Genomic DNA, 27,621 nt, shown 5'->3' on the forward strand with positions numbered 1-27,621 from the left:
TTATTTGACAGAGATAGAGACAGCCAGCAAGAAAGGGAACACAGGCAGGGGGAGTGGGAGAGGAAGAAGCAGGCTCCCAGCAGAGGAGCCTGATGTGGGGTTCGATCCCAGAACACGGGGATGACGCCCTGAGCCGAAGGCAGACGCTTAATGACTGAGCCAACCAGGCCCCCTCTGTTTGTACTTCTAATGTTGAGGCAAATTATATTTGAGAATGTGGTTCCTGAAATAAAATTCTTCAAGATAAGCACATCAGGTGTTGAATGGGTCTTAGTCTCTACTTTAACATTTTGGAAAAATGAAAACAAATTTATGTTAATGAGCACACATTTTCTTTTAGAAAAAAGAGCCCTGTTCTGGGAATTAGAAGACCTGCATCACCCCTCCACTTCTGCCACTTTGTAGCTTAGTTGCTGGGGCAAGGTATATTTCCCTTCTCCAAATTTATTTCCTTGTCTATAAAATTCTCTCCAGCTTAAAAATTAAAAACTAACATTGTGTCTTTCCAGGATTTACATCTAGCTAGCAGTGATGACAAGAAAGGCAACATTTTTATTGTTCTTAACAAATATTTACTTTATATCATAATGTAGCATAATTAACTAATTTGTTTCTTATTCCTTGCTACAGGTCATTGTCTGTACCCTGATACAGAGGCCTATTCTCATCTTATTCAGCCTCTCAGAAGCATTTCAAAATGTGATCTAATCCTTTTGTGAGCAGGTGTGTGCATGTGTGATAATATCTACCCTTGGCTTCTATGACTTCACACTCTCGTGATTTCCCTCCTACCTTACTGATTTGTCAGTCTCTTGTGTTAGATCCTCCTCTTCTCCATTATATACCCCAGATGAGCTCATCCAATCCAGTAGCTTTAAATACTCTTTATATGCTGATGATACCAGATATTTATCTCAAGTGTGACCTTAACCTATCACCTGGGCTCCAGACATAAAAGCAACCATTTACTTGCTGTCTTCCACTGGATGGCCCTCTAGGCATCTTAAATTTAGTAAGAGATCTTGATTTAGTAAAAGATCTTAATTCTTCTCCCTATCTCTGGTGAATGGTACCATCCTGCTGGAAGAGGCCTGCTCCGGTTATGCTATATCTCATATTTTTTTTCTTATTTTTATATCTTTGGCAATACAGTTTCCTCAAAAACTTAGTTGGTCTGGTCCATTTGTTTCAGGTAATTTCTGTATGTGAGTAACCACAGCAGAAACTCTCAACTAGGCATAGTTTTTAAGCCTGAAAGCTCTGTGTTTATTTTTAAACAGGCCCTGTGCTCTCCCATCCCTGCCTTCTTCAATTTAATAGCGGCCCTCTGGGGGCCACTGGAAACAACAGGCAGGATGGGAAAGCATGTTCATAATCTGCTTTTGCTCTGAGCAAGTTGCCATTGTCTAACTGACGGATAATACTTGAAGGGAGATGCTTTTTCCTGCTAAGGCTGCCATTTTGCTTTAGTTTTCAGTACAGAAGAAGTTGACTCTGTGTTAAGCCTTTTTCATGTTAGCCCTTTGCAGAAATTGGTCTTTATTGTCTAGTCCCAAGCTCACTAGATATTCTTTAATATGTCTCCTCCAGCTGAAGGGGTCTCTTTCCTCTCTTTCCTTCCTAGAAATGATCAATTCTGAGTGATGAAAATGGACCATTCTTTTATTCAGAAACTTTCACTGACTCCTCATTGCTTGTGGAGGTACCATCCAAGTCCAAAGTGTGATAATTAAGGTCCTTCAGAATTCAACCAGTAGAATTTCTATATATAATAAACTTCACATACTGAAATGTATTCATGCATTTAAAGGGCATGTCACACTGCCTAGAATGTTAGGTACTAAATAATGGTCATTATTTTATTGACAAAATTGCTTGGTGTTGTAAATGTTTAAAGAATCCACTGTCAAAAAAGGTTTCTCAAAGAAATATATCTTAAGACCCAGTAATCCACTTGTAGAAATCTTTCCGTAAGAAATACTTGCACATACATCACAGTTTTCATTGCAGCTTTATTCATAATAGCAAACATTTCAAAACATACTCGATTTCCATCAAAAGATAAATGGTTGAAAACATTGTTATATTAAGCTATATCAAACTATTATAAAGCATAAAATAGATCCATATATACTGCTCTGAAGAGATTTGCATAAAGTATTTTAAGTTGAAATAGGAAGTTGTAGGTTAATATAGGTAATTTACTTATCTTAACCTCCATATAGAGTGAAATACAACTGTCTGAAAGATGTGGGAAGAGTATATTCCAAACTGGTTATCTTAAGTCGTGACTGAGAAAGACTGAAGGTACAGAGTGAGATTCTGTTGCTTCTTGTTAAAATTTATTTTTAATGGTGGGATTGTTTGTATTTTTTTTTAAATTGTATCTTTGTATGTTTATAGGAGGAGGGACAGTTTTCAATAGTTTCAAATAAAAGCTTTTTTAAGTTAAAAAAGCCCCTGTCAAAATTTAAGATGTTGCCTTGGAAGAGCCATTAGGAAATATACACAAAATAGCATTAATTAATTTGATGATTCATTTTACCTGGGAAAATAAAATTTAGTATTTGAGGAAAATATAAAATTGAATTTAAAGTAAGTGAAGCTTTTTGAACCCTTAACAATTTTGCCAGGACCAACCTTATTTAGGACCATAAAAAATTTGCATAATAGCACCATTTTGTAGATCTTTAACTCAATCAGGAAACAGATACCAGAAACTTACTACACTTATAACTTTCTAATAAGTCTTCCAGAATTGTTAATTTTCTGTTATTTTGATTATTACAGAAGTGCTTACTTACACCTTCAATGATTGACAAATCATGTGGCATTTGACCTCAAGTATCATAGATTGACTTTTTAATTTTTTTAAATATGAAGTTGAGACTAAATGAACGTGTGAAAGTAAGTTCTTGATATTTTTGCTCTAAGTAAGGGCAAGAAATCTCTACTTCTTTTGGTTTGTGTTGAAAAGATTCTGTGTATGCTGGAAGCATCTGTTTTTACTACCTCCTATGAAAACTGACAAGGAGCCTAGAAGCTTCTTGGGAAATTCACGTGACTAACAATAGGAGTTTCAATAATAATAGTAATAATAACACCAACAACAATATAATAATAAAACAATGTAACAACCACAGTTGGCAAATCCAGCACCAATTCATGTGAAGTATGAATTTGGATTATTAGTTTAAGATACCAAATATTAGTATAGAAACACAGAATTAAATCATATGGAGATTCCCTTCAGTAGGGAAACTATCTGTATGTTGTATTTACTCTTTTGTTTCTCCGTAAGGCTAAGCTGATTTTCTCCCTGCCTCTAACATACCACTCAAATGCTTTTTCAACAGAAAACTTATTTCTCTGTAATGACAGGGGCCTGTGGAAGTTCAGTGAAATCTAAATTGTCCTGAGAAAATTAAGACAACAGTAATCTGCAAGGCAGATACAAGTATTTGATGCTACAGTTACATTCATCTGTCTACTTAATTATTAGAACATGTAGAGTATAGATAGGATTTATAGATTTTACTTTTTTTTGAAATGTACTGAAGGCACTGAACATCAAAATTATTATGCTTTTAAAGTAAGATAGTACTATAAAATCTTGAAGTTGGAAGAGTTCTGAGAAATAATCCAGTACAGTGACTTTGTTTTCTAGACCAGGGGTTGGTAAACTGTGGCTGATAAGCCGAATCCAACTTGGTACTTGTTTGTGTATGGCCTATGAGGTAAGAATGGTTTTTATAAATGAACATTTGCAACTGATTTCATGCTAGGGACACTATCTTTGAAGCCCAATTAAGCAAATGTTATCCTTTAATAAAGAATTCTGTTATCACTAGTAGACCTGAATGACAAAAAATATTTATGTATTTAATTATTATTATATTTTAAATTTTGTTAATAAAATAACAGTGTGATTTATGTGACATAACTTTATTTAAAATTAAATTAAAAATTTTTAATGAAATAATTTTATTTAAAAAATATAATGTGATCTGTTTTCTTACTTATTATATAAGTACCAATATAATAAAACATTCCTGATTTTGCCTCTTGACCCACAAACCTAGAAAATTTATGATTTGGCTCTTTATAGAAAACATGCATCCACCCCTATTCTAAGTGAAGGACCTAAAGCCCAGAAAAGTTTAATAATGTTTCTAAGGTATTGGTTAGACCCCTTTCATCTCTTTGGGTCCAAATATTCTAATATTGTATGGACTCTGTAATGTCTAGTTTGTTTCCTAACTCCACTTTTTACTAGCCTGTTAATCTTCAGCAAGTTACTTAACTTCTCTTTGCCTCAGTTTCCTTATCTGTAATATAGTGTTGTTGTGATCGTGAAATGAGATAATATATGTGAAATGATTGCAATAGTGCCTTGCACATGGTTATTGCTCAGTAATTGTTACTGTGACAATCAGTGTCAATGTATTTAATTAGTAGGCAATCCTTAAAAGGAGATACTAACCCATATCTGATCCTATCTTTCATTTTCTTTTAAGAGGAGTGAGGGTATTCCATCTCCCATCTGGGAAAGAATTGGCATTTATTCACATTCTCATTCTTGCAGCACGATTTGTTCATCCTTTACAATAGCTCCACAAGTTAATCCAAAAAATTATGAACTTCTAAAATACAAACATGCATACATAATTTATAGGATTGAGAAAAACTTAAATACAGAACAGTTAAATGACAGCCACACAGGACATTGGCCCTGAGCCCAACAAAGAAGAGTAAGACTTTTTTGCTCTCTCATCCTGCATGTCCTATGGACATTTTCACCATATTTAAGACTACTTGAACTGGTCACGTTTCTTTCAGTGATGGGGCAGAGGGTCGGCTGCTGTTGTTCTTCTCTTTTTTTTAAATAATCATATTTAATTGTATTCTGTGTAATGGTGAAGTGTTATACTTCTATTCATTCTTTTCTATGCTATTCACATAAAACATTATTTGCCCAGCTTATTGATGCTTTTTATCTACTGCTTAGACTACAAAGCCATGATGCCAAGCTAGATGAAATCCAGTGAGATAAATGCCCTATGTATTAAATCATTTAGTATTTTACCTGTTAGTCCCCCAGCCCATGGCAGCTCTAGTTAAGTATACTTTTTCATGCAAAGAAAAAAAAAAAGCCAGTTTAGGACCACATATTGTCTGCTTTAATAAATCTTGAGTTTGGGTTTCTAAGGCAGACCCACTGTATGGATGACAATTTTGGGGGAAATAATTGTTATAAGGTATAGGTTATAACTTGAATTTGAAGAAGAATCACAAACAAAGAGACCATCTCAAACCTTTACTTACTAAAATGATAAGAATTGGTGTTGCCTATAATTGCTTTCTCTGCCTCCTATGTTGTGTTTGTTCAATTTAACAGTCCAAACAAGATGTTAATTTTCTTAGGCCTGTAGGTATAATTTCACAAAAGAGAGCATATTTTTTTTCTGTTTCATACATTGTCACCATCATCTTCTTGAGGTTGCTGTCATTTATAATAAAAGATGTACCTTAACAGAAAAAAGAAACACCAAGGTAGAAAAAATGCTGCCATGCTTAGTCTTGAAGAGATTAAGAAAACAAATGTCTTTGTGCTTGATATATCCATAATTAGATAGGTAGTTCAAAAGGCAAGATTTTGAATAGCAAATATTGTGTAAGACCCACATATGGCAGTCTACTCTGTAGATAAGCAACACCAAATCAGAAGAAATCCAAGGTCAATAAAAATCACTAGCACTTTATATTTGCCCCAATACAGTTCTGCCATATTTCTGGAATGAGTTAAAGTATAAATAGCTTACAAGTATGTTTTCCCATAACATCCAGTTCTTCACCTAACATAGAATATATCATATTGTAATTATTAATTGAATTGTCTGAATCTACTTCTTGGGCAGAGAGCCTATTCTGTCTTAACCACCATTATATCCAATGTACTCGCATAATTCAAAATCTGATATGCAGTAGGTCCTTGTATTAGGTTGAAAGAATGAATGGATGTATTCATTAATTGATGAATTTTCTAAGGGGCATTATTATTATTTTATTTACTAGGCTGATTGCCATTACAGAGACATATATATCTACTAATAGCCAGTTTTTCATATACACTGATACTTTGAGTTGGGAATGCCTTTGATGTTTATGTTGTTCGATCACGGGTATTTTCATGTGTATCTGTGCATCATTCAGTTTCTAGAGTAAGGGTATAATGCTCTATTTTCACAGGTTTAGATTCATTATTATCATCAAGATCGAGCTCAAATATTACCCCCTGTACTAAAATTATTTTGATTCTTCCAGGTATAAGTAGTTACTTAATTCTCTGATCTACTACAAAACATTATCTAGGACTCTTTTACTGAATTTGCTTTCAGACATTTGCCATGGTTTGACAGTCTGATTATATTTGTACCTCATGTTGAGCTTAGTTCTTCTGCCTTGTAAAGTGTTACATAGTAGATTCTCAAATATTTGTGAAATGTTTTAAAAAGAAAGTTATTGTTAAAAAAAACTTGCAAAACTTATAGAAGTTTAAACTTCAAATGTATTTTATGCTTACTGAGAGCATTTGTTTCCAGCACAGAGGTCAGGGATCCATAATGACCAGTCACTTCTACCTCAACACTTCCTCCCATTGAGTAGGAGTACCTGTGAGAGCCTTAGCTCTCCTGTTACACTATTAACTAGTTAATTAACTAGTTAAGTCATTCATTCAGTGAATATTTTACTAAGCAACTATTGAACAAAAATAAATGGAACAATTTTTGTCCTCAAGTAGATCACTGTATGATCGAAGAAAAAAATGTAAACAGATAATTATGTAGAAGGTTAATTGCTTTGAGACATGCATAAGATACTGTGGGTCATGTAAGTGGGGCATTCGCTTGTCAGAGTCAGCACCTTCATTTTTTTCTAAGAGTGTTCTGTCATGCTCCCACAACATCAGAAGATACATGCATCCTACTAAGCCTCCCCTGTTCCCTCATTTTTTCCTTTGCCTTCTAAGAATCACCTCTCGGTTACTTTAAGCCAGAACCAAATGCAGCCTTTTAGCTTATTCCTTTCAAAAGGTTGATAATCCCTGTCTCAAACACATCTAAGCAAACTAAACTGAGGCTTTTCCTCATACTATTTCATTATTCATACTGAGATGGAATATTGGCATACATTAAATAAGGCAACACACTGAAACACAGAATACTTAACAAGTCTCATTAATGAGAATACCCTTACCCCCTGAAAATTTTTAACAGCCTTGTATACATTAGTAGTAACAGCTATTTATTGAGTAATTAGTATGTGCCAGTCCCTGTTCATTTGTATGTAAAGATCTATGATTCCAGTCTCACTACAGCTCTTTTAAATAGTTGCTATTGTTATTCTAATTTTACTGGTGAGAAAACTGAGGCACAGAGGAATAAACTTGCTCCTTGCTCAAGGCCAAGTAGGTGACAAAGCCAAAATTCAGTCCCAGGAAGTCTGATTCCAGAGTTTGCACTTTTAACAAGTTTATATTCTCCTCAGTAGCCAAGTATCCAAATTAAAATTTTTCCTTATGCAACACTGAAAAGTATTCACATTTCTCTGTTTTTGTGGGATAACCTGTATTTTTAAAATAGATTTTGAACATGGTCATTGTGTTTCCCTTCAATTTACATGTACTGGAGAAGTGAGTGGTGATATACGGTATAAATGAATCAACAGTTACCATGTTAGAAATATAGAACATGCTTGCTTATTTTTAAGGAGTCATGTGATTCTGAGAGGTAAAACTGTCTAAACTGTTCATATGTTAATAATCTAAGCAATTCTTTTAAAAGAAAACAGATGCTACCATCTTTGTAATATACAAGGCAGTCTCCAGCAAAGACCTGGATGCATGTTAGAGAATGAATCTCTGCTTAATGCTCTACTCCATGAAAAAGCCCTTCACTTTTCTTTTTCCTCTCTCCTTCTTTAACTTCTACTGTAAAGTCTTTTTCTGCTTTTCTCTTCATGTAACAGCCATTTTGTCTCAATACAAATACAATTTGAAGATTCAAATAGGCTTTGTTAAAACAGTCACATATTGTTTCTTCATCTGTAAAATGAGGCATTGGATTAGATGATCTTAAAGTTCCCTATGGGAAGACTGATCTATCTATATATTTGATGGAGATCCCATTTTATTAAGAAAAAATACAGTAATCTATAATCAAGACACATTGTGACAGTCATTGATGTAGAACATCTTTACCCAAAATTTAAAGTCTGATTTTCTTCATTATGGTTTTTTTAAAATTCACTAAACAGCTTCAAAGAAAAACATGTTAGCTTTACTTTTTTGTGTATGTATGCAATTTGCCTATGTACAAGGGGCTGTATAAATCCACCCAATTTGAAGATCTAAGTGCATAATCAAGGGGTGTTTATTGGAAAATTCATATTAAGTAACTGATAACCTGGGACTTTGATTAATTCAGGTCCCAGGAACATGATGACTAAAATACTAGAGACGAGCCCATGTCCTTTTAAAAGCTACCCAAGTGCATCTTATATCTTCCTAAATGTCCTTGACTCTTGATTTTTAAAGCCCCATTCATCTCAACCATTTCCCCACCATAGCAAACTATCACACCAAACTCATCCTCCTATATTTGTTGTGGCACAGTATATTTGTTATGGAGCAGTACAGATTATTAGCTTTCATAATTATAATAAATGCCAAGGGAGTTAAAGTACTTTTGTATTAGGATTTTAAAAAATCCTTACGTGTTTGATCTCTTCAGCACTCCAGTGTTTTATTACAAAGTTTGCAAAGCCAAATGGGCCAATCCCAACTGATCCTGGCCACCCATATACCTGTGCCTTAAGTTATATAAGAATTTTCTAGATATTGTAGAGCTAAGGGGAGCTAGTTAAAATTAAAAAATATATATTACCTGCTCTTTAAGATCTTAGAGAAACAGGTGGGGTGCTGCTGAATGAGAATGTTAACAATTGCCTTCTGTGTTGTTGGAGGGTTAGTAAGTGAGTAGAGTAACTGTGGTATATGGTACTGTGAAAACCTGCACCATACTCAAAACAAAGATATGCATTCTGTTCTTCCAAAGTTAAGGTGTACATAGTGTTAAAATAAATAAAACAATGAGGCATGGAAGTATGAAGGTGGAATTTATATTGATTGCAGTTCATTCCAGATCACAACACTGAAGTCCAGAGACCTTGAACTGCCTCAGGTCAGGACACAGCTAGTAGTGGTAGCGAATGGAAAACAGCAATGCACTGAGATTCTCATTATTGATGCTTCCCCAAATGCATGTGCATGGGGATAACTACTGGTTTCTTTAGCCTCCTGGTAGTTTGAATGCCTTGGGATATATTTCTTCAGCACAATAGTTGTTTTAATGATCAGATTATCATTTGCTTATGTTGTTAAAAACTAGAGTTCTTTCTGTTTTTAAACCCATTGTCCAATGAATGCTCTGTGGTAACTATATGAAAGTAGCAAGAAATAAACGACAATCTTGTATATATTCAGTCTTTGGAGTGTTATCCTCAAAAGGGGAACTCAATCTCTATTTGCTTTTTGAAGGTATTAGAGAATAGAGTCAGCGTTTCTACTTAATTTTCTCAGTTCTGCTCATTTGCTGATTGATCTAGAATCTCTTCAGGTCCTCCAGAACTTTTTTCTTCATCTGTATCAGTGGTCTACAGACGTCATGTTGGTTATGAAGATTAATGATTTGGTTGTTGAAAAGCCCAATAGCTGAAAGAATCATGGGAACTGAGTGTTCCTTGTCCTTTTTAATGATGCAGCTTCTACAGATTTTTTCTGATGATTTAGTAAAAGTGGTAAACTGGGTGATTTGGTCATACAATAATCATTTTGCTATTGGACTTTTTGAGATTTAAGTTATTGTTTTAAAACATCTATTTAAAAATTCTTGGGTTTAGGCACCGGATGATCTCTGGGTTAATCTTTAAAAACTTATTGTCTTTTGAATAGCTAAAGGAAAGTTACCTCAAGTGCTGACAGAGGATCTTCACTTTTATAGCATAGTATATATGTGCCAAATACAGTGTATTCATGCCAAAGCAGGGTTACTAAAATTCACTGTACTAATGATTTGGGGAGAAAAATGACTGGTAACACATTATATATAAACATTTAAAGGGAAAATACGATAGACTTGTCCTTCACAAAATATGCAAATTCATATTAGAAAATTGGAGCATTTACATTCACAATCCATACCATCTGTTAAATGCCCCCACATACTCTTTTTGCCCTATTTATTTTCACTTACGACTTGCTGTAGATCAAGAGTATTCTTAAGAACTCTAGCATTCCTATAAAGAATTTTGACTTAAAATCTTGAGACCCTGTTTTCCACTCCTCCTTGAACCCAAGACTTTAGTGATCTCAGGAATGTGCCCAACAGGGGAGTCTTAAAGTTATCCTCTGTATTAGTTTCCCCATGGTTACTTGAACAAATTACTACAACACTGGTGACTTTGAAACATCAGAAATTTATTCTCTCAAGTTCTGGAGGCCAGAAGTCCAAAATTAGTATTGCTGGGCTGAAGTCAAGATGTATTTTTTCTGGAGGCTCTGGGGAAAAATGCACATCCTTGCCTTTTCCAGATTCTGATGACTGACATTTCTTGGCTTGTGGCTTCATCACTTCAATCTCCGCTCTGTGTCTGTGTGAAATCTCCCTGTTATAAGGTTACATGTGATTACATTTAGGGCCCATCTAGATAATTTCCCCAGCTCAAAATCCTTAACTTAATTACACCTGTAAAGTCCTTTTTTTCCGTATAAGGTAACAGTCACAGGTTTCAGGGATGAGGATGTGGACACCATTGTGGGGACAGGGCATTGTTCAGTCCAGCACGTCATCTTTAACTGTGTACCTACTTTCCATTTCCTGCCTTTCTCCCTTCTCATGTCTATTAGCATCCTTAGCCAGGCCAAGAAAATATAAGAAAATACAAGAGATATCCAAAGACTATACTTTCCTGGCCACTCTTTGTACTTTCTACTTCAGATGGAACAAATATTCATACTACTATAGGATTGGGTAAAACTAGGTCTGTGAGCAGTGGTCTGCAGATTTGTATATTTTCTTTGGCACGGTTCACATAATTTCCATCTTAATTCTAGGGACACTTGCCTAAAGAGACCCAGTCTGCCTTCCTCAGTGTTAACCTTCCTCCATCATTGTGCCTACGGCAAGGACATCCCAACAGCTCAATCAGATGTCAATTCCCTGTCACACTCCATTCAGGAAAACTGTATGCTGTAGCAGTGGGTCTTGAGTGTTTATTCTTATGCTACATAATGAAGAGGGACATTGCAGAAAGGTGGCTGTGGGGAAAACATCTGGAAGAAATAAATTTCCTAGGATCAAAGGGCTCCGTGTGCAGCCCAGAGGGTCCTCAGGGTGCTCCTCAGAGCAAACAAACAATTCTCTTGATGAGTCACTGCAATTTTTTTCTGCCAAAACCCCACATGTGTTGCAAGATCTCAAGGAAAAGGGGTGGAGTAAGGAAAGAGAAGGAAAATTAAAGAAGGCAAAGCAAGTGATTTTAAAAAGAATTTAACCATATGAATAAAAGAAATCTGCAACATTGTATCACTTCTATTGCTACAGAGTAAAATGAAGTGTAACAAAACAGTTTTTAAAACACACACCAGAAACCAGCCGGGCAAAGACAGGATGTTGAGGAAGAATACAACACTCTGAAACAACGTATTTTTTTGCTCTAATACATGAAAACTGGCAGAGGAGGGTGAAGCTCAGGACTATGTCCCAAACCCTAGCCAGTGGCATTTTACTGAGAAAAAAAAGTTACTTATGAATCAGTACAGCCATGCTTTGTTCTGCATGAGTGTTTTAATAGAGCGAGTGTAATATAAGGATCAGGTGGGCTCGTGGGAATGGAACAAAAGGTTTTGTAAAATTAAAGCAAAATAATTATAGCTCTAGGTGCAAAGCGAGCATACTCCAGCAGTTGATAGCAAGGACCTGCTTAGAATGGAGAAGGGAGGGGGCATGCTGGAAGTTTTTTCTATTTTTTTTTTATTCACTAACAAAGGCTTTTAATAGGTAACAGTTGTAAAGCGTCTTTGAAAGTAATTAATGCACCCACACAAAAATTTATTAAAATGAAAATTTAAGGAATTGTCTAAAGTGAATTAATTAACAAAAAAAAAGAACATCATGCCTTTCTTATTTTTTAAAGAAGGAGAGAAGGTTAAGCAAAGCAGATTTTTGTGAGATTGGATTTTAAAATGTTCCTGGTTTATTTAGTATCTGAATAGCCCTAAAAAAAGAGAGTTGGCGGGATTTATTATCCATCGCCTTTAGAAATACTAAATTGGGACAGACATAAAATGGGGATTAATTTGCTGTGTGTGAGCCTCAAAGTCCCTCGAAATTATGATATTTCCTTATAAAATGACCAAAGTTTTTAATAAGTTTTTGGTGGTTTGTAGGAAGCAGAATGTAGTGTTCACAAGAGGAGGGAGGTATGTTTTTTTCCCTCCAGTGGCCTTCTCCAACCTGCATTGCTCTTAACCACGCCAGTATGACTGTGCTCCCTGTTGTGGCCTCATGGAATACAAAAGGAAAGCTGCACAGTGTGTCGTTAGTAATTTTTAGTGTATTTTCTGTCTCTACAGAAAAAAACAATTAACCGCATTTATCCTGTTTCTACAAGAATTTTTAATCACTATATTTGTTTTTCCTCCTATTTTCTTTTGTATTATTTCATACTGTGATATAATTATAAAGTAGGATATGTACAACCTGCTGAGAATTTACCCTTTACCATGAGAATCATTTCTAGTTGATTACAAAAGTATCCATTTTCAGCTTGTTGTTGTTATACCTCAAAGAATTTTAGGTTATGAACTTGAGTAAGTCTTCGAAAGTCAAGTTCTCAACCTTCCATGCTAAAAAAGTCATTGGAAATTATTGCCTTTCTTCCAATATTGTTATATTCTGTTGAGGCCACAATCTGGCTTTAGAAAAAAATATGAATAAGAAAGAAAAATAATTTGGGAAGGTACTTTGGAAAATAGCTCTGGTGATGCCATATAAAAATACAGAATTGTAGTTTTGAAAATGATTTCCTTTAAATGTATGGTTATAAGGTAACTCATGGGGAACACCCTAGTATACATATAGCCTGTGAATTTTGGACATGGCTGTCTGGATTTTCTTTACCTTCTTTTTGTTGTCTTTTAAATGACCATTATCATCATGTCTTCATAAACCCTTGACTATTCTAAGATTTTTATTTTCATTTTTCAAGACAATGGATTTAGTTGGTATGAGTGATATAGCATTATTGGGATAGTATTCTGGCCTGTGAGGAAAAGGCATATCTGTGAAGCTTCTCGGTGAGGACATTTGGCATTAAGTAGATATATACTCCTCATGATCTTTGTCCTTCAGTCCTGTATTATTTCACTTTCTCTAAGGATGTGACTATAAAAAAGAAAATCAAGAAAAGGATGCATTTATAGTATACCAAGAACCTATGGTGTCCATAATAGTAGTTCCTGTTCCAACTCTTTACCATATAATTTTAAACTATTGTATCTGTCATTGAATTAGAATGGTCTGTTTCTTTTCTATTGCTGCTGTAACAAATGACCACAAATTTAGCAGCTTATAATGCCACAAATTTTGTTATTTCACAGTTCTGCAGACCAGAAGTTTGGGTTTGCTCAACAGATTTCTCTGCTCCAGATTTCATGAGATGAAAATTACGGTGTCAGATGGCTGGCTTCTTAACTAGAAGCTCTGGGAAGAATCTGCTTCCAAGCTCATTCATTTCCTTGTGGTAGTAGGACTATGATCGCCATCTCTTTATGACTGTGAGCAGGAGGACATCCTTCGTTTCTTGCACACAGGTCCCTGCATCTCAAGGCCAGCAAGAGTGCCTTGAATCACACTTGGAATCTCTCTGACTTTCCCTTTACCACAGCCCTTTTCCCCAAATTCCAGCCAGAAAATGTTCTCTGCTGTAAGATAATTAGATTGGACCCATCTGGATAACCTAGGATATTTTCCCTATTTTAAGGTCCACAATCTTTATATCTGCAATGTCCCCTTTTCCATGTAGTGTAATGTTTTGCCATGTATTGGAGGTTCTGGGTATTAGACTGGTGGACAGTTTTGGGGTGCAATTATTTTGCCTACCACAGATGAATTCTAGAATGGGTCACCTCTGTTATATATTTCTAGAGTACTCTGAGGTTGTTTTTTTTTTTTTTTTCTCTAGAAGCAGAGGAAAAGACTCAGTATGAGCACTTACAAAATATGTTAGTACATTTTCTCCTAACAATTTAAACATTGCTCCTTATATATCTCATGGAATTTGGTAATAGTATTTTTTTTTTCACCTGATAAATAGAACAACTAGGGCACAGGAAACCAAGCTGACCATTAGGAACTGAGCTAAACTAGAGGTTTTCTGGCTTGTGGTACAGATTTTATTAATCAGCACCCTTTTATTCTCCACAAAGCATGCTAGAACCACAGTGGTAGCCCAACTGGGAAAGGGGAGTAAGCCAAGATTGAATGAACTAGAAATGGGATTACTGAAATATTAGTAGAGATGATTTATGTGGAGGACTGAGATAAATGCTTGCCGGAAAAGAGGAAAATCTCAAGTCTTTCACCGATATCTAAGAAAGTGTGCTCTGGTAAGTGCAGGCATGACACAAGGCAGAGTGTAATTAGTCAGATAGATGGCAGCACTTCAATTCAGGGATTGGCAAGTTGGGCTAAGGACATAGTAGTAGGAATCCAAGTTAAATAAGGACCTCAGTTTACAGCTGTAGTGAAAGAGGGAGCACCCCAGAGAAAAGAGACCAAAAATAAATCTTTTGATAAGTTTGAAGGAAGGACTAAAAAGATGAAAAGGAAAGAGGGTCAAAGGGAGATAAGGGAGAGTAACTGGGGACAAGGTTCATCTACACTTCATATTTTTGGGGGTGCTCGAGTGGCTCCGTTGGTTAAGTGTCCAACTCTTGATTTCAGCTCAGGTCATGATCTCAGGGTCATGAGATTGAGTCCCATGTCGCCTCCATGCTGAGTATGGAGCCTGCTTAAGATTCTCTCCTCGCTCTTCCTCTGCCACCCCGTCCCCCCTCACGCGTGCATAAATACACACACACACACACACACACACTCTCTCTCTCTCTCTCTCTCTCTCAAAAAGAGAGAGAGAAAGATGGAAGGAAGGAAGGGAAGAAGGAAGGAAGGAAGGAAGGAAGGAAGGAAGGAAGGAAGGAAGGAAGGGAGGAAGGGAGGGAGGAAGGGAAGACTGACTTCACAATTTTTCTCCAGGTGGGTTCTGATATCTGGGATGTAAGACACATTTGTAAATTATTTGTCAACATGTGCCACTACTGATGCAAGATTAATAATAAAGTGCAAGTTTAACTTAACAGTATTGTTTTCTAATAGGATGATTAAATACACATTAATTTCCACACACATATGCCTGGACACACACACATACATGTATCCACTGTAGAGAGTTTACATAACATATTCAGTATACATTTAAATATATCTATGTGCACCTCTAAAATAGCTAATATACTTTCTGTTTCACTCTTTTGGATCCACCAAATCCTGGTGTGGGAAACAAATGGCAGGGATATGAACTCATTTGAGGGTATATAGCATTTTCCTCATTTTCAGAGTAAGACATCATTGGTGCCTACGTGAGTTATGTGTAATGGACATATTTTGAGTGAAGTATAGGATAGTAGAAAAATCAAAATACTGAGCTTCTAGTCTTAGCTTTGCCACATGTTACATATGTGATACTAAACATGTCATTTAATCATTTATAGCCTCTGTTTTATCACTTATAAAATCAAGATATCGCTCCTATTTACTTCCAGTGTTGATACCCAAATCAGATGAGCTAAAGATACCCTAAGGCATTTAAAGATTATGAAATACTATGAAAAGTATTATGTTTTAAACAAATATCAATAATTTTCATTATTACAGTTGTGGCATGGTCTTTGTCTTCAAATATGCACAGTCTAATTAATATGTTGAAATTGGTTTATTATTCCTTTTTTTTTTTTCATTTTCATTGCTAAATCTTCATGTCACTTCTTGTGTGTTTGGTGAGTTGCTATTTACAATAGTAAGTAGCCCTGGTTTTCAACACTATTGTATATGTGAGAGCTAATGTTCAAAATCTGGACAGTATTACATGTCAGTGTATTACCAAAGGCAATTAACAGGGAGGAATGTAAAATTAATGATTAAAAACATGCAGAGTCACTATAATATTATATATCTTGCTCCATGCTTTTCTTTATTTTTGTTAAATAGTTCTTTAGTCAAGTCATAATTTTCTGTGTTCTAAGTTCCAAAAATAATGAAGACAGTCGGAAGCTTAAGAGTTGAGTTGGGGACCAAATTTGACACCTTTTTTATGTGTGTGCTTGTTGGTTGGTTTTATTTCCCCTTTCTTCATGCCCCCATCCTCACCTGTGTATTTCGGCTTGGTCCTGATTCTAGAGCCAGTGGTTCTTTACATTGAACTAATGGATGGTTGGAGTGCAGGGATCAGTTCAGAGTTTATATGAGCCCTTTGAAAATATATGCAAATATACTTTATATGTATGTATATGAAATGTGTATGTATCCTTTTTATGCATTTATATATGTGCCCTTTCTTTCTCCCTTAGAGAGGTTCATAGCTTTTTTTATTCTCAAAGGGGCACATGAACTTAAAAACACATGAACCCACTGCATTACAAATTTTATACCTAAGTGAACATTAATTGAAAGGAGAAATTTTCTTCCCCCATTGCCTTTTCAACTATCCCAGTTGTGTTCCAAAGATTTGGATTGGTGAGGAAGGAAGTGAGGAAGAAGATTAGAGGGCCAGCAACTAAGAAAAGGATGAAAGAGTACCTCTATTTGTGACTTTCTCTCTTTCTTTCCTTCTTTCCCACGTTCTCATCTTCTTACTTTCTTGATTTTATGCTTAATCACTCGATCATAGTCCCCTCCCTCCCTCCTTCCCTCCCTTCCTCCTTTCCTTCCTTTTTTCCTTCCTTCCTTCCTTCCTTCCTTCCTTCCTTCCTTCCTTCCTTCCTTCCTTCCTTCCTTCCTTCCCCTTTCTCTTTTCAATTACTCCTCTTCAGAGGAGAAAGCTTAGGCAAGCATTATTTTCAGTAATGGCTAAAACCATTTTTTTAATGCTGTAACATTATCTCTTTGCTCATTCCCTTCTCATTTCTTTTCCCATTGATGTGAACTTATTTATTTTACTACCATCTCAGTTTGGAGAGCATTCTTTTCTACCCACCAGAAGTAGTGATGCTCGGCAGAAGGCATTTCTATAGCAGAAATCATTTAGAAATCAGTAGAAAGAAAAGGTAATACCCACATAAAAAATATCCCTTACCTTCCTTTTCAACATTTTCACTCCCTATTTGAACATCATTATCTAAGCTAAAATTTTTCCCAATGAAAAAAATAAAACAAATAATCAAATTGATTTGTGAATTGTTTAACATAGAAAATTGATTAAATTAAACTGTAATTCTTCTATTTAATGATATAATTGAGTTATTTTTGAGATGTGGACAGGGCCAGCTCCAAGTTCTATGAAGAATAGAAAAAGATTACAGTTTTGACCATCCTGAGTAACAACTTACTATTACCATAAAGAGTGAATATCTCTCTACACTTTTTCATGTCATCCAAGAACATCTCTGTACCATCATTAATGTTTTTTTTAGAGAGAATGAGTTTGGGAAAGAAAGAAAAAGATGATTGTTATTATGGATTTCTGTTGGCAGTTGAAAATGTTGCTGTGCAGAGTTTTCCCTGCACCCTGTTCTTGTAGGATTTGAATTTTCCAGTTGGATTGACTTGGCTATCAAAAAGTCAAGTTGATTTTTCTTTCCCCAGATTAAGTTGATAACTGGCTGAATAAAATGTTAGGAATGATTAAGAGAGGTAAGAGTCTAAAGCCATTTAACACAACAAACAAACTTTATGGGACTATTTTGTCCTTGTCCATTTTTTATTTTTATTTTTTGTAACTTCTCTAGGGAACACATTGTATAAAGTTATACTTTCCTGTTCCATGAAGTATTTCTTCCTTGACCTACCTGCCATAACTGCTGAGTTTATACTTAAAGAGAAAAAAAGTTTCCATTCCACAATTGAATCCTTTTGAAGAAAAATCAAGCTACAGTCTTTCTTTTTCACACAAAAGCATTCAGAGCACTAGTTTTAAAGAAAGCTTAATTCTTAGGCTAGATGTTTTTGACTCTCTTCCTGCTCAGAATACAGGAGGACTACCACTTCTTGTCTTTGTTACCACCTCAGGGCTTTTTATCATTTTCTGTGCCCATTTCAGATTGTTTTACTCTCAATATCAGCTAGCCTTCTTTCTCTCTACTATTGTTTCCATTCTTCCTCCTTACCCTTCCTTTGCCTCAGTTTCCTTATTTTTCCCCAGTCTTCCTCATATGTAAGATTGTCTGTAGCTTCTCATCTTCATGAATATCTCTTAATTTTGATCTAAACTCAAATTCCATTTCTTAATAATTCCCTTCTATTTAGGCAGCCTCTTCTGTACCAATAACTTCTCTTGGTATCCATTCCACCCTCATTAGACTATGTATTTTAAACAAATAAATAAAAATAAGTTAATATTTATCTACCTTGCTAGTTGAGATGCTCATTAGAGGTTGGGGACTCTTTCTTTGGTGTCTTCTATAGAGTACATGCCACTTGTCTTTTTAGTGAAGGTGGCAATATTTTGTTGAATTAACATACATTAAAAACTGTGCGTTCCATGTATATTAGTCATCTAGTAATCACTCAAACATTAAAGGACTTATTTATTTAAAGCATATTAATGACACTTTTTCTGCAGACAATCTTCTATTTTTTTTTACCTTCTTAAACAAAGTGTTCTGAACATGATTTGATCTTCACATAATGATCCCCCAATCATCATTCTTGTCTTAGTTTCCTAGGGCTGCTAAAATAAAGTACCACACACTGGGTGCCTCGAACAACAGAAATGTATTGTGTCTGAGTTCTGGTGGCTGGACGACCAAGATGAAGGTGTCAGCAGGGCTGGTTCCTTCTGAGGCCTGGGAGAGAGAATCTGTCCCATGCCTCACACCTAACTTCCAATGGTTTGCTGGCAATCTTTGGTGTTCTTTGGCCTGTAGAAACATCTCCCTGATCTCTTCCTTCATCTTCATAAAGAGTTCTCCATTTTTGTGTGTCTAGATCCAAAACCCCCCTTTTTACAAGGATATCATTTATATTGAATTAGGAGACTACCCTTCTCCCATATAACCTCTTCTTAACTCATTATATCTGCAATGACCCTATTTCCAAATAAGGGCACATTCTAAAGTAGTGGGGGTTAGAACTTCAACGTATGAATTTAGAGGGGACACAACTCAATCCATAAGAATTTTGAACAATATTTTTTTGTGTAAAGCTCTACCACATTGATTTCTGAGAGATTCAGTTATAGGCATGTTTACAAAGTGTACATAGCTCTCAGCTTTGGATACTTCATTCCTCCCCTCCCCTCTCCTCCCCTCTGTGTCTCCTCTTTATTCAGAGATACAGGGTGGTTACTGCTTACAGTTATCACTGTGCTTTCTTCCCATTTAACATGAATGGAGAGGTCCCAATAACTGTTACTGTGCATTAAGGAGGAATATATTGGCTCCAAGGTAAAGTCTCACTGACGAGTAAAGATGGATTTGGCAAATAGTGTATATTTTATAACATCTTTAAAGGTTTTTCAAGGGCTCTATTTTCTCTTTTGTGGGTTGTTGGCCATGTTAAATTGAGACAAGCCTATAAGTGAATATGAGCATGCTGGATAATTGAGGCATTAATGTAATATTTTCTCATGAGAGATATGAAAACTAAAGAAATATATCTGATAAAAAAAGAAATATATCTGATAAAAGTATTGGAAGTTGAATTATCTTGACTACTAGCTGCCCAAGACTTTACCTGTTAATGTAGGAAAATTAGAGTTCTACTTAGAATCCTGTAAGGTGTAAAATCTCAGTAGAAAGGAATTATGCTTTTGTGTGATTTGTATAGTGTCTATTATACTGAAAACATTCAATATATACAATACTAGCACAGAATTGTGTTGAAGTCTAATGCTGTGAGTGGGTAAGGAAATGTTCACATTCAGTTTTTAGCAGGTAGTCCTCCTAAGCAGGATGAGGGGCTTGCACCCCCAGGTGCAGACCTACCAGGAATGGCCCATGTAGTTCTCAGGGCACCATGCTGATGAGCCACCCACTGTGGCTGACTCTAGTTTTGGCAGGCAGAGCCAAATCGGTACTTTGATCCTTGGAGTGGCTCTTGCTACAGTGAGTGCCTCTGTTGGTTTGCCCCTCCCTTTGGTCATTATTGTGCCCACCTGGCACTATAGGACAAAAAAATGAGAGGTGGGAGGGAGTTGTGAGGGGACACTTCAGAAACACTGCCAAGTATGAAAAGCTGCTTAAACAGTTCTGGTTCTACAAGCACATGTATAACATTTCTGCCAACCCATTAGTGAATACATTTTATTTTCTATATCATTCAGCAGTCTGCTAAAAATCACCTTTCTTGATTCTGTTTTCTCATTCCTGGAGTCTAGGATCTACCATAAAATGCAGCCACACAAATGAAAGGTTTCTTCCATTCTTTTAATAGTCTTGTTTCTTAAGTATCTGAACATGCTTGGAAACATTTACTTCATTTTATGCCTCAATATTTTAAAATCAATTTCTCTGCTATATTTGAAAATCAATTTTAGTGGCTTGATGATATTGGTCAAAATTTTTACATTGTATGAAATTTGTGTTGAAAGTTTTAATAGATTATGCAATAGTTTTTCCATTGCAGTACGCTGATGGAAAATGTAAATGTGACTATACCCATTTTATAGCTGAAAGACTAGAGACACTGAGGACCTAAATATGTTATTTAAGATTGTACAAAGTGTTAATGTCTGCCACTTTGATACTGGTAGCGTCATTCAGATATTCTGGAATTTACGGTTTTAGCTTATGCTCTATGAGATGATCAAAATATTGGATCCACATTATATTCATAATGTCATTTGGGTAATGTAGATAAGAAGACAGAAAATTGAGGGGTGCCTGGGTGGCTCAGTTAGTTAAGCGACTGACTCTTGATTTTGACTCAGGTCACAACTCTCAGGGTTGTGAGATATAGCCCCACACTGGGCTCCGCATGTGGTGGGGAGTCTGCCTGGGGGTTCTCTCTCTCCCCCTCCCTCTCACACTATCTCTCTCTCTCAAATAAATAAATAAATCTTTTTTTAAAAAGAAGACAGAAAATTGAGACATAGGAGAATATTAAATGACTTGTAGCAAATCACACAGCAAGGTCACAGGAAAGCTGATAAGATCTGGGACTCCTTCACTCTGTGTACTAGCCATGACTAGTTCTCTGACAAGAAACATTTTTCTCCTTCAGGGAATCCCAATTTTCACATTTGTAAAGGTTGGAGATTTTCACTGAGAAAGCAATGCCTCAAGAGACTAGGAACTTTTGAAAAAATTTAAGGTTTTTAACCTCAGCCTAAGTACAGCCAACTATATTGATCAACATTTAACAATTTCAGAATGTTAGAATTCTAAAATTCTTGCTTAGACAGAAATCTAAATTTGAAACTGAAAGTAAATCATCTTTCCCCTCCTTCATTATCTAGTTATCACTTAGAAAACATTTAGGTATCAGGTATTTATAGATGTATGCAAAAATGTGTAAGTTTGTAAACTATAAAATATATGGGATTTATTTGGAAAAAGGTAATAAAAAATAGCATCTACTTTGAGATGTTTCTGTAATAACTTCCAGTTGTCATCATTTTTGACCAGAAGATTAAATTTCTGATATGAGGCTGGAGACTCAAGCAGTTAGTAAGGAAGCAGGGATCCAACCAGGCCAAAATTGTACTAAGTCATTGTTACCAGTCTAGAGAAAGAGCACATGAAGTGGTTTTCCATACTTTAACTTTCAACCAGTGAGGATTTCCAGCTGAGAAATGAGCAGATTCTAGAAAGCTCTGGCTGCCCAGGTTAGTGTGGTGCAGGCAGTCCCTATGCTCACTAACTCATCTGCTAGTTTTCCCATACAAACCTGGTCTCAGCCAGAGTCCATAGGCTAAGGACCAATAACACAGGGTCTAAGCAGTCCCTTATTCCAAAGAAATCTCCAAAGGAGAAACTTTACATACACATTCGAGTAAGTGAGAAGAGCCTTTGTGAAGCCCCCCAGTGACTCCTCCATGAAGAAATACTCCATGTCACCTAGAACCAGCTTTATCACCATCAATAAATATGTGTTCCAATAATATTTGCTCCAATAGGGCAGGAACGGGAGATGGCTGGACTTAAAGAAGGTCCGAGAAAGAAGAAAGTATGGGGAGAGGGCATCAGAGCGCCTGGAGTTGAAGAAGGCTGATAGTCACGTTAGCAGCATCGGGTTATCTGAGGAGCGCAAGTGACTGTGCTGAGTGCTGGCTTCCTCGGTGAAGGCCAAATAGGGTTTTCCGTCTCCATGAAATAAAATGTAATATTGTATTAAACACTGGGAAAAGTGAGAAGTTTTTCTATTATTAACTGGTAAACTCCCGTGTCATCTATTTTTCTGTCAGCTGTTTTCTTAAACATAACCATTCAGCTATATTATAAACATTCTCAAAGGAAATTCTGCCAGATTACCAACTCCGATTTGCGTTAGCTAAGACTTATTTACATTTATTGTCTAAGGCAGGCTTAGATAATACATGTGTTATTTGGTCCAGAAATAGTAAATCTTAGTTGTAGCTGATAAGCTTTAACTCTGGATACTTGAAATGCTATATATTGTGCATCTATTCAGAGCTAGTTTCTAGGCTATGTACCTTATGTACATTATCTCCTTTAATTTTCCCCAACAAACCGTTTCAGAGATGAGAAAATTGAGCCTCAGAGAACCTAAATAATTTGGGAGGATGTACCGCTAGTAAGTCGCCAAACTAGGGTTTAAACATAAGCCTTTCAGACTCAAAGTCCTCTCCCCTCTTTTTAAACCACTCACTCAGTCTGCTTCTAAAGATGGAGAAGATTCTGAATTACCTTCTACGGGTCTATGGAGTTTTAATAAGAGAGAAGGGGGCTGCCATAGCATATGGTTTTATGGTGCTAGTTTTTATCACATAAAACATGCTTGATTCAAGCTTGTTGTCATTTAATCTCTCAGTGCAGCCCACGAGACTGTTGATACCATAAACACTATTTTCTAAGTCTTATTTTGTGAGACATGCCTCACAGTAGATACGGTTTAGCTTAATTCTCAAATTAACCTCAAAACCACCTTAATTTTGCTAGATTAAAAATAATAACATAAGCCTACATGTGACTATATAACTGTAAGGTAATGGAACTGATTTTTGGTGGGTGTTATTGGCACTTGTCTGGTAGTTTACAATGAATCCACATAGTGCATATCGAGATTCACTACCGATGAGTTTCATAATCTGTTAAATGGAGACGATACTAGTACCTACTTCATAATATCATTGTGAAGATTAAATGAGATAATACATATATAATTCTTAGATCAGTTCCTAACAAATAATAAACACTCAGTGGTAAAAACTATTACTATATATGAACATTACAGAAATAAAAACCAGATAATTACTGGTACGCACTTGATCCATAGCAGGTGCTCAATAAATATGTATTGAATGGATTAATACATTGAATCAGTTCTTAAAGCTGGCTATGGGTTACTTATCTATGGTAAATGCACTATTCGGCCTCACACTGTTGAATTTAATATAAAATAAGACGTTCAATGTCATTAAGAATTATACACAATTTGCAGGAGCATTTATTGATTCTGAAAGAGCCTTTTTGGGGGGTGGGGTTATCATTTCTTTTCCCCAAGATTTTCGCCCTTAGTACTGTATAGCATGCCTTTTGTGACTAGAATTATATGTGTGACCACTAAATGGATATAGATTTTCCCCTTCCTTTAATGGTCATGTGGATATGATTTATCTTATGGTACAATGAGAACAGAAGCTATACAAGTATGTACAGTAAAAGAAGATAAATGGCCTGGAAGAAACAAAAAGGCAATGTCTGTCACGAATGCTTCCTACTTGTCTGCCCCAACCGACACTCACTGAAAGTAACACACTGAAAGTAAGAAAGACATCTATTGTCATGATTTGTTCCAGTTCTGGAGATGCTGCATACTTTTCTGATGACATCCAGATATTAGAGTTTGGGGGAGCATTTTTTTCTTAGGAAATATATTTTGAAATCCTGAAATGTTTGCTGTTATGGATCTGAAATTATCATGCTTTAAATACCACAGTTTCTAACTGGTCATCTAATTCCAGTAAGAGTTTTAGAAGGGGTTCAAATGTTTGTCTTTCCCTAGAATATTCTTCCTACCAGTGATATTCCCACTCTACCTTTAGAAGTAGTCTGTGTATTACTTCTAGGAGTTCTGCCTCCTACTTTTATGCGTATTTGTGCCATTGCTCTTGCTATGTTGTATTCTCGTGTTTTCTGTTTAGATACGCTTTTTCTGTTTTAGAGTCTAGTGACTAAATTGTGAGCTTCTTGAAGGCAAGGGCTGTGTGTTTGTTTTTAATCTCTGGGTACCCAGTATTTCTTAGTGGTTCCTAAAATAAATTAGGTATTCAACAAATATGTATCCAGTAAATTAATGAACTTGCAATCAGACACATACACACACACATTCGATCAGGGTCATGAATAAAATTTCCTATGTGTGTTTCTCAGCTGCTTATGAATGTTTGAACTTGCTTATGAACAGATTGGTATGTTTCTGAGTTCTCTACTAATGTTGAGGGAAATTTTCTAATCTTTGAAAAAAACCTGTTTTTACCTGTTCATATTCTTTGTTTTTACAATGAGCGTTTCTTTTGCACGTGGACTCAAGTGTGCTGTCGAGTACTGATTACTTGGTTAAAACACACAGACAGTGTTACGAATCTTTATTTTTATTTGCACGCTGTTTGGTGGCTTTGTTCAAGCACGTTATCTGTTTGTGTAAAAAAAAATACATGGATTGTGTCACTTTGCTGGAAAAGTCTTGCTTCCATAAAAAATTCTCAGCATTTAATATAGTGGTTGGCATATAGTTGGGATTCAATAAATGTTTGTGGAATGCATGAACAAATCAGCCATTATTATTAACTGTTTTGAGGATGAGGTATGAGATTTTTTTTAAAAAGACGAAATGAAATGCCCAGCAGGATAAGAGTGAATCTGATACTCATAATTCTTACCTCTGTGTTTCTAGACTGTCACGCAGGCTCACTGAGAAGTGCCTTATATGTCTGATTTCTCAACTTCACCCTGCAGTAAACTTTTGCAATCTGGAGGCTAGAGACCTCTTTTGTAAATGTTGTCTGCCCGAACTGCATTGGCACCGAGGAGGCCTTAACAGATAAAGTGGAGGAACATATGGCTCCCATCTGAATACAAATTGGTGGACATAACGTGGTAATTCAGCTGAGATGTCCTCTATATTGTAAACTGAAAGAGTATGATTAGAGGTGTTTATAAACGGCGTCTGATTTTCCCCCGCACACCCCTCCCCACCCTCTTCCACTGTAGTTTTATCGGCCTGAATCATAGCCATCCAGCGTCCCAGTCTCCCTGCGTTATTTGTTAAAATGGCCAGCGTGAGGAATTATTAATTAAAGCTAACAAATCACCCTGACGAGCTGTGCCCTGGCATGGCTGAAGGTTGATTGGCGAAAGTGTTCTCCTTTGGAGAAAAGACTTTTTGTGCTCGTGACGCAGTCAGGGACGGATTATTGAATATGCAAGTTAGAAGAAAAATCACAGGACAAGCAAATTGAGTATTTACTGGCAAATAATTGCTCTCTTAAGCTGTGGCTCTCTTCCTAAATTCTTAACATTCCCGAGGGTTAGAAAGAAACACAGAAAAATGCATCGGTACAGAGTACATTTCAAAAAAAATACATAGACTGATGTTTCAGACTTGTGCAGGTAAGTGTGATTGTGTGTGCATGGAAAGTGAAAGAACAAGGGGATGCAAGGGAAAGATGGGGGGAGTTTTTAATCTGGTGGGTTTTTGAGAATCAATTTGTTGTTTATTGAAATACTGCTCGGCGTATTTCTAAGTTGACTGAGAATTTAGTTTCAGTGCTGCATTTACTGTGAAAGTTAGAGAAACGAGAGAGAGGGTTTTCTCAGAGTTACTTTATGTCTTTATCAGCAGAAGGATATGTTAATGTTTTGCCCCAATAATAGTTATAAATTTTGCTTGGGTATTTGTGGATAAATGTGTAAAATTACCTCCTGAGTTAGGGTTCTTTAGTTATTCTCAACATTTAAATATGACCTGTTTTAACAGTGTCCCAAAAACATTTGGGTACAACTCTTGCATTTATTTTTCCAAGTAAACTTGGTTTTCCATTTGCACCAAGCTAGTCCTTGTTCAGAATTTCGAAAGGGACGTTACAGTTCTGAAATAATTACTTAAACTCCAGGCATCTGTAATAACAAAAGTGTCCTTATTATCAGTTGTGCGGTCTTTTTATCTGAAATGTTGATCAGATTACTGAGTTTTGTGGACATTGTGAAATAAGTGAGAGTAGTTTAGAGGCTATTTCAAAATCAGACTTGAACACATTAAAATATTAAGTGTGGAAATAAAGGCTCATTCTATGTATAAAATATAGACAGTAAGAAAAAGATATATTCTCCTAAGTATAGCAGGGTTATGTGAACAGTGTTATCAAAACATACATATCCACTGAAGGTAAATTTCATATTCTGAAAACCTAGAAAATTTGCTTTCATTGACAACAAGCTGTTTTTGAAATGAGAATAATTGGCTGGCGAAATAGCATTTTAGGGTTATAATAACTATGAATAACATGGATTTAAAACAAAGGCATAAATATAATTTAAACTAAATTAGCTAATTAATAATTGCAAAGTGCTTTAACAATAGAACATCTACATGATAGTAATAATAGTCAGAATAATAATAAAAATGGAAAATCTGGCAATCACCCAGAAATTAGATCAAATGACTCTCATAAAGTTTTAGAGAATCAGAAATTTAAAATATAAATATGTAAAACTTCTAATCTATTCCTTGAACCATGCAATATTGTGCTGGTCAGGATTTTTCCTTACTATATTGTTTTATTAAAAAGTATAGTTTGTCTTAGTATAGTTTGTCTTAGAATAGAGCCCCTAAGAAAGTTTAGAAAATATATTTTTTAAGTTTTAATTCCCACTGGATAACATTCTGTCCTCGGTTTTCCTCCTTAAAGTTTCTTGTGACTATTTGAGGGCACAATTTGGTCCATTATTTTGAAATAGCAAAGGGGGCATTTAAAGCATATGTTCAGAGACTAAACCATCTGCTGGTTTTATTATGAATACCACAGAATTATGAGGACTTGGAAACGCTCAAAAATTGAACCAGAGTTCTATGCAAGATTAAAAAAAATAAAAAAACTACAGCACTT

At 35.8% G+C, this 27,621-nt stretch overlaps 1 protein-coding gene across 40 annotated transcripts in view; it reads left to right on the forward strand.

The window, feature by feature from the left end:
- ZBTB20 (zinc finger and BTB domain containing 20) overlaps positions 1-27,621 on the forward strand; it is a 780,933-nt gene that overhangs the window by 320,095 nt on the left and 433,217 nt on the right. For 4 of the 40 annotated variants that reach the window (XM_026493682.4, XM_048215050.2, XM_057306656.1 and 1 more), the window contains exon 1: positions 17,162-26,125. The exons of the other annotated variants lie outside the window; for them this stretch is intronic. The gene's annotated coding sequence lies outside the window, so the exon portion shown is untranslated. Of the gene's footprint in view, positions 1-17,161; positions 26,126-27,621 lie in introns of those variants that run through there. 40 annotated transcript variants of the gene reach the window in all.

The sequence above is a fragment of the Ursus arctos genome, unplaced genomic scaffold (genome assembly GCF_023065955.2).
Source record: "Ursus arctos isolate Adak ecotype North America unplaced genomic scaffold, UrsArc2.0 scaffold_4, whole genome shotgun sequence".
NCBI lineage: Eukaryota > Metazoa > Chordata > Mammalia > Carnivora > Ursidae > Ursus > Ursus arctos.